The sequence below is a fragment of the Centruroides sculpturatus genome, unplaced genomic scaffold (genome assembly GCF_000671375.1).
Source record: "Centruroides sculpturatus isolate CEXI.00-Female unplaced genomic scaffold, Cexi_2.0 scaffold1986, whole genome shotgun sequence".
NCBI lineage: Eukaryota > Metazoa > Arthropoda > Arachnida > Scorpiones > Buthidae > Centruroides > Centruroides sculpturatus.
This window is the reverse complement of record NW_019386420.1, coordinates 48311-57023: the sequence shown is the minus strand read 5'-3', so window position 1 is coordinate 57023 and position 8713 is coordinate 48311. Positions and strand designations below refer to the sequence as shown.

At 30.5% G+C, this 8713-nt stretch overlaps 1 protein-coding gene across 2 annotated transcripts in view; it reads left to right on the top strand.

The window, feature by feature from the left end:
• The window catches only part of LOC111614914 (cytochrome P450 4C1-like), a 52146-nt gene that overhangs the window by 11213 nt on the left and 32220 nt on the right, over nt 1-8713 (top strand). The window contains exon 1 of one of the 2 annotated variants that reach the window (XM_023356286.1): nt 3234-3272. The exons of the other annotated variant lie outside the window; for it this stretch is intronic. The gene's annotated coding sequence lies outside the window, so the exon portion shown is untranslated. Of the gene's footprint in view, nt 1-3233; nt 3273-8713 lie in introns of those variants that run through there. 2 annotated transcript variants of the gene reach the window in all.

Below are 8713 nucleotides of genomic sequence, written 5' to 3'. Positions count from 1 at the left end.
TACATGTTCATATATATATATATATATATATAGATTTTTAACAAGCAAAGATGGTCAATACTCCTATCACTCAATTAGATTCTTATTTTAGTAATAAAAAGTCATGCTACCGAGAATGCCCTTTTCGATTCAATTGATGTGAGTAAAATTCTGACTTTTCTTAAATGCATTAAACACGTGTTATGTGTTTTTTCGCCTGTAGCCTGAAAAATTTCTAGTTAATTTTCGAGAGTGTAGTACTTGTTTTGCTCTCTAGTGTTTTTAATTTGTCTACCTCGGCTGCTTTAATAGAAACATTAAGCATATAGCCCAATAATTCGTCAGTTCGTGTCTTTAATAATCTGCTTTATAAAAAAAAACTTCATACTTGTAGACTTTATATTCGTTTGTATTTCTGCCCAAATTACTATGGTATGGTTAAAAATGGTATAGCTATTTGGTATGGTTAAAAATTATAACAGCGTAAGCGCAATTATTCCAGATATTAAAGGCTTTAATGACAAGTAAAGAATTTTCAGAGTCTTGTCATAAATAAGCCACATTTTAATTATTGACTATTTGTGACATGCTGAAACAAACAAAAATTTAAAAAATGAATATATAGGTTTAAAATTAATAAATACAAATGTATTCTGAACGTTTATGTGTTAACAATACTTTCTAGTTGCAAAATTTTCTCAACTTTAACAGAAAATAATAAAAAAGTGAATTTTCATGAAATTTGCAGGATTTCTCGGGATGAGAAGAATTATCCGGGATATCTCATGGGTTAAAAAAACAACCGGGATCCCGGAATGAAGTTTGAGAAACCCTAATGCACACAATCCAGGACTTTCCTCTCCTTGTCACTCGTTATGCGAAACTTCGATCGTTAATCGAGTCATTTCTAAAAAATTAAATTTGCTCATTACGCGAAACACATGTTATTCAAAGTGCTCGTTAAGCGAAGTTTCATTGTACTAAGCTGTTAAATAAACATAGAATGGAAAAAGTAGCGTCAGCTGAGCAACAATTGGACTTAAGACAGCATAATCATTAATAACATTAATAAATAATATAAGAGTATGAAAGTTGATATTAATAATGATAACAATAATGGAAAAAAATTATGAAGTGGCACCATCTGTGGAGAAAGAACGAAACTAAACAACCTACATACAGATTTATGGTTATATTTATAATACTTATTTACAAAGGACAAATGGTTTTCAAATTCATGTCTCTTTGGTAAACACTTATTTGTTTTAGTGTGAATGTATTACCAATACACGACCTTCCTTTCCTAAAATCTGACTGTTCTTCCATTACCAACTTATTCTTTATTATTTTACTAAATATCATATACAGGCCTATTGTATTTAGAATAGTAATTCCTCTGTACTTTTTTCTTGTATAATTTTTATTTCTTTTTCTAAATATTAAAATAACCTTTGCTATATTCTACAAAAATGTTAATGATAGAAAGATGAACAGCGTGTATCTGTTGTTATCAGCAAAAAGTATGATGTACAGTACAGTACCTGGAAAAAAACACCATGAAATTTTACGAAGTGAATTGAAAGTTTTCTAAGTACGAAAATCTATTGTAATATTTTATTGTGGGTTTTTCAGGGATTTCATTAAAGAATATCGTCCCCAAAGGTTGTTTACTGAGAATAAAACACGAGGGATGGATTCTGTCAATTGAATATGAGAAAAAAATATTTTTCGGAAGAACTTTTATAAAAAAAGCACCTAATTCCATATTTAATAGATACAAGAAATCCTTTACATGGGCAAGCTGTTAATGAGGCGTACAAATCTCCAATCCTTGTATGCCTGAGTTCAATTGTTTCATTCCCAGGACCGTATCCCCATTTATAGCTGCATTTCTCATTATTGCACATGCTGACATAAATCCTCAAATTTGGATGTATTTTATGTTTTATGACGTTATTATTACATCATTTACTGACGATGTCACATACTTGATCCTAAACATTCTTATATTTGTTTTATTGTAACGTAAACAATTATAATCAATATAAAAACTATAGGAATTTAATTCAGTTCATTTCGCTGCTACCTTTGCGACCATTGCCTGCTAAGAAGATGAAATTGATTAATTTTCATAACATTTAAAAGAGTCACTCGACAATAAATAACCTTCTTTCTTATAAATTTACTCGTTGCACATGTATTTTATTAAATATTTGTCGGGACCATTATAAATGGACAACTCAGTTTACATAAACATTTATATAAAATTGCGATATAAAAGTTTTCATATTAAATTGATTATACGTGAAACTTCCGCCTTGACAAAAGGAAAGGTTCTACACTATACAATTAAATTGTAGAAAAATTTTTGTATTCGGTAAAATTTTCATTTTCATTTTTCTAAATGAACATTTTAAACAGGAAATTTGTAAAGCGTAAAAATTTGTAAATAAAAAAATTATTCTTAAAGTAAAAAAAACTGAAGTAAAATACCACTACGCAATAACAGAACCGGTTATGGCACAGATATCGTCTTCTGTATAGGTAATGACTTTACCTTTAATAATTTAACCATAAAATAAATTAAAGTAATATTTAATTATTATATAATTACTATCAAAATCTACTGAAATTACGACACCGTTTTAAATGAAAATGTGCTGTAACTAGTATAAAATATTAATTGCATTATCTAACCTTGAAGGAAAAAAATGAGAGAAATTAACTCTCGTTGTAGTACGAAGTTAGTCTTCTATGATAGGCAGACTGTGAATCACGTGAAAAAAAACTGTGATTCTAATTGGCATTATTCGGCGCTAGTTGTTTTACAGATATATACGCATAGATATTTGACTATTACGTACTTTATCGAAAATTGCAGACCAAATAACATATTGATCATGTCTCTGTTGAGTTCGTTCCAAATTTTGTTAAGTTTAGTTATTATTTCTTTTTTTGTGATATATTCAATACAAAAGAAGTGGAGAAACAGAAGGAAACAACAAGAGAATGATTCGACTTTTTTCTTAAATGCATTAAACACGTGTTATGTGTTTTTTCGCCTGTAGCCTGAAAAATTTCTAGTTAATTTTCGAGAGTGTAGTACTTGTTTTGCTNACCAAATAACATATTGATCATGTCTCTGTTGAGTTCGTTCCAAATTTTGTTAAGTTTAGTTATTATTTCTTTTTTTGTGATATATTCAATACAAAAGAAGTGGAGAAACAGAAAGAAACAACAAGAGAATGATTCGACTTCGAACAAACGTGAAGAGAATACGTCTGTATCTGGAGGTAAGCCAATAATTCAATATTTTTAGTTATTTTAATTTCTAAATATCATTAATTTAACACGAAAAAAGAGATCTTACAGCGCTATAGCGCTCTATATTGAATCTCAACACACGTATAATGTTAAAGTGCGAAATTTAATGATTAATATATACAAGACCAATCAACCGATTTGGATGAAATTTAAAATATTTAGCGTCCGTGATGAGCAGTACGAAAGTGCTGAATTTTCAGTAAATTCTTTGGATAGTTTTTGGAAATCGCAATTTCTGCAATTTCGAGTAGATTTACGACAAAAGGGATTTTCGCGACACCAAGCTACCAGATAGTCTAGAAAATATTTGCGTAAAGTTATATAATAGGTCATTTTCAATGGAAGACTGTTGTTCCTTGTGATTCGACATGGCAACATTCAAAATATATTGGTAGTTTCTTCCAATCTTTTCTGTAAATTCGTCAGCCGTATTTGAAACAAATTCTTCTGTAAAGCACTTTCAAAATCTCGAAAATAGGAATGTTTATAAAAATTCCTGTATTGTTTATAAAAAAAAATTTTGTTAATAAAATTTTAAATAAGTAAAAAAAAATAAAAATTAAAAAAATATAAAAATTTTTGTTACTTTAAAGTATATAGTAACAAAATTTTTAAAGATATAAGTTAAAAAATTCGAAATAATAATTATATCTCGGTGGAAATTTCCATTCTTAGTGATTGTTCTTTCTTTCACTAAAATAGAAATTTAAACGTAACATGCATGAATAAATTCGAAGAAACATAAGAAAGTAATAAGGAGTTAATAGCACAACAATTACCTTTACTTTTTTCTATTTTCCCTTGATCGTATTGTTAAATTTCTATTCAAGTAAGAAATTCCTATTAAAATAAAAAACATTGATTTCAACTTTACTTCTAAAAAAATTTAGATGCCCAACTTTCCTCACAATAAGTCTAAATTTTACTTTTAAACAATATACGAATTTCGATAAATATTCCACCTAAATCATATACAAAGCGAATTTTTAAAAAATCAGATGAGAAAATAATCTAAATATAAATAATTATTTAGTTTGAACATATTTTAATTAAAATATTGTCTTTTAGTAATTAACAGCTTTCTTTAATTACTTAAACGAATCAACTGACTTTCAAACTGCTTTACAGAAGAATTTCTTTCAAAACATGGCTGACAAATTTACACATAAAAATTAGAAGAAAAAACCAAGATATTTTGAATTTTGCCATGTCGAATCACAAGGAACAACAGTCTTCCATTGCAGAAACGACATTTTATTAGAGGCTACCCTTCTACAAAACAAGATGGCGATCAAACCAGTCGAGCGGAAAATAGAATAGCTTGAATCCGGTGAAAAGATTGTAGATGGCGACTTCTGTGGTTAAAGAAAACTATATAGTTTACTGCAAAAAAAAAAAAAAAAATGCTTAATTGTCAACATTAAAAAGTATTTAAAACTTATACTTGGTAACTAAATATATCATTATTAAAATATTCGATAAAGTTATATTTTTAAGTATCAGAACCGGTGTCAAATCTCTGTAAAATAACAAATAAAGATTGGTTTAAATTCTAAGAAAACAAGACTAATAGTATTAATACTTTAAGAAATGAAAATGTTAAACATACTTTTATATAAATAAGTCGCAGAAGCATTGAAGTTATTTTAAAAAAATGTAAATTAAGCATTAGAAATTTGAACCGAACGTTAAAACTTAAGCAACCAGTTGCTTAACTTTTCCAGCAACATTATAAACTGCGTTTGGCGCCATCTGTTTTGCTATTTTATTTCTTTAAAAATCGTTTTATTTCTTGATTTCCAGTCACCATTCTCTTTCTTTAGCCTCGTTTCTCTCTATTGACACATATGAAATGCTCAAAACTGCAAAAGCAGCAAAAGAAATTATTGCTTTAGAATTGTCCATTTTATAGACTTCGTATGAACATTTTTCATTCTCACGATAAGCAGATCATCGTCAGATACTCGTATGTGTGTACGTGTATGTGGACAAGTAATAAACACTTGGCCAAATACTTTGTCGAATACTGAACATGTGGATGCGCTTTAATAAATTGTTTAACTGACCTGTCAGTTAATTGGCTTTTATTTTTTCCTATTATTACTATTATTAGCATTTAAAGTAAATAAAGCAGTAATAAATTATATGGAATTTTAATTTGTACAATCCGAGTATTTAAACTACTACAAAATTCTATGGCAATCTGCCAGTTTTAAAGACTTTTTTTTATTCTTAACTAGCTGCAAGGACTCGCTTCGTTGGGCAAAAATTTACGATAGTGACGATTAAGATAATTACATTATAGGCAATCTTACCCGTTTTCACAGAATGCAAGAATTAGGTTTTCCGTTTCCAGACTAATTAAAGGATTTTTTACGTTTAGTCAAACAAACTATTTTCAACGTTTCTGGAACGTTTACAATCGTTCTATAATCGAACCAATATTCGAATTTTATGTTCGAATTTAATTCGAACAAATTCGAACAAAACATTCGAAATAGAAAGCCACTTTCAACCACTTTCAGCCTCATATCTCCCGCACCCTTATAGCTATCGAGACGCAACCACCCCTATGCACGAATGGAGACTTGGGGCTACCACCACATACAAACACCATTCACGTGCGATGTGTAGTTTTGGCGAAAAAGTGAAATATAGGGACATACATGTCCATTTTATATATATATATATATAGATAGATAAATGGACGTGTGTGTCCCTATATTTCACTTTCTAGCCAAAACTACACATCGCACATGAATAGTGTTTGTATGTGGTAGTTGCCCCAAGTCTCCATTCGTGCACGATAGTGGTTGCGTCTCGATAGGTATAAGGGTGCGGGAGATATGGGCTTAAAAGTGGTTGAAAGTGGAAGATTTTCTATTTCGATTTTAAAAATTTTCGAATTCGTATTCGTATTCAAATTCAAATTCGAACTGATCCAGTTACAAAACGATTGTAAATGTTCCAGAAAATTAATAAAATTGAAAATAGTTCGTTTGACTGGATATAAAAATTCTCTAATTAGTCTGGAAACGGGGATCTAATTTTTGCATTTTGTGAAAACGGGTAAGATTGGCTATAATGTAATTATCTTAATCTTCACTATTGCCACTTTTTGCTCATCGAAGCGGGTCCTTGCAGCTAGATTCTAGATTACTTAGAAAAACAGTCTTTTATATATATATAAAAAACTGTATTATATACAAATGTACGAACAAATAAAAACCCAGCGAAGCGGGTCCTTGCAGCTAGTCTAAATATATAAAGTTACTTGTCTTGACTGACTGACTGAATGACAGATTCATTATCGCCCAGAGCAAACTGCTGAACCTAAAAAGATGAAATTTGGTACACAGTTAGAGTACGTCATGGAAACGCGCACTAAGAAGGGATTTTTCGAGATTCCTAGGCGGAGGGGAGAGGGAAAATTTTAATGCTTAACCGGAAGAACGGCTTGTACTGTACTATTCTAGATGCGACAGTTTGTTTATATCTGCGTATTAGTAGGATATGTTATGGGAATGCACGGTAAGAAGGGATTTTTCGAAATTCTCCCGCGGGGGAAAGAAAAAGTATTAAGGCTTAACCGGAAGAACGGCTTCTACTGTACTATTTTAAATGCGATTTTTCGTTTTCAACTACGTTTAATTTTCATTGAGTACTTAGATGTATTAAATAGATAACATTTCAGACATTATTATAAATATTTTTATATATTTCGATGTTTTAACCAGAGGTTCGAACCATTTTAAATTCGAATTTGTTATTGCATATTGGTTCGATTATAGAACGATTGTAAACGTTTTAGAAAATTGATCAAATTGAAAACATTTTGTTTGATTTACGGCAATTCCCATCATTCTCAGCGGTTGGTGTTATATAAATTGGTGCTTGCAAAATCCTCTGGAGCAAAGCCGCGGGTAACAGCTAGTATTTTAATAAAAATGAACCTCCTCAAATCGCGGATATCAAACTTTCATGACATACGATACATAATTATTAAGCTGTAATTCGAAATAACTGTGGACCTATGAATAACTGTAGACTTATGTCGATTGACTCTCTGTCTGTCATCCCTTAATTTAATTAAAGAAGTCAAATACACGACGAATGAGACATGCGGTATACAACCTGAGCACGTGCGGTCCTGATTAACTATAATTAAACTTTCGTTAAAAATCGGAAGTCATAATATTTCAATTTCAATATTTATCTTTGAAAGGTATTAGATAAATTACCGGTACGACTCTGTTGTTATAGGAAAAGTATAATGTACAGTCGACCCCCTATAACGGTGGTTCATATAACGAAAATTCCTATAACGTAGCGAAAAAATTGTAGCAATATTCGTATAAAGGAACTCCTAAAACGTCGTTGCCGATTCCTGTTGCGACAAAATTGATAGAATCTGGACCAATAGTGAATAAGCAGCTGAACTACTTTCCTTCGCCCTGCGCCACGCTACGGAGAGTTTAGGCGGCTAAATTGAGTTTGCTATCGTCTGTACAGTATTATATATAAATTATATATAAATTAGGAACTGTACATATAATTATATATTAATTATATATAAATTTGGTACTGTATATATAATTATATATTAACTTAATTTATTGTAACTTTATTATAATTATATATATAATTTCCGTTGTCTAGCGCTACGCTATGGACAGTTTAGGCTAGTAAGTTGAGTTTATTATCGTCTGTACAATACGTAAATTAGATACCGTAAATCTAATACAGCACTAATTTTACACATTTCTTGTAAAAGAAACATTTTTTATTCAACGACCATGAAAATTATTTATATTAATAATGTCTCCAAAGGTCAACGAATTTTTCTGCGAAAAATTCGTTATCAGATATCGCGGCCGCCGTTTCGTGCTCTGTTCCGTGACAAAAACAAGCTTGAGCAACGGCGTAGTCGAACGGTGCACACTCGGTAAGTAATCCTACAATTTTTTGTTTACAGCAAAGTTTATACGGATTATTCCCAAAAAATTATACGCGTTTTGGAAATGTTGAGTGGAATTAGTCTAGAATCGGTTAATTTTATAGAAGAAAACCTTTCAAACAGCCTTAGTTCGTAAACTTCACACGTGTCGGGCTGCGATTAGCTCATGTATTTAATGATTCCTACAAAATAAAAATCGATTAACGTATCTAAGCGTTATAGGGGGGGTCTACTGTATAGGGGAAAGGCAAGCGACCAGTAATTTGAGTCGAGAGCTTATATTTTAAAATAAATAAATAATAATATGATAAAAGATTGCTGCTCGTCATTCTGACAATGTCGCAATAATGATTGCTCGTTATCAACTGTTATATTTATAACAGACATTAATTTTTCAGGAAATGAAGACAACGGTCAGAAGTTAAAAATGAATCTTCCGACTATGTCCTTTTT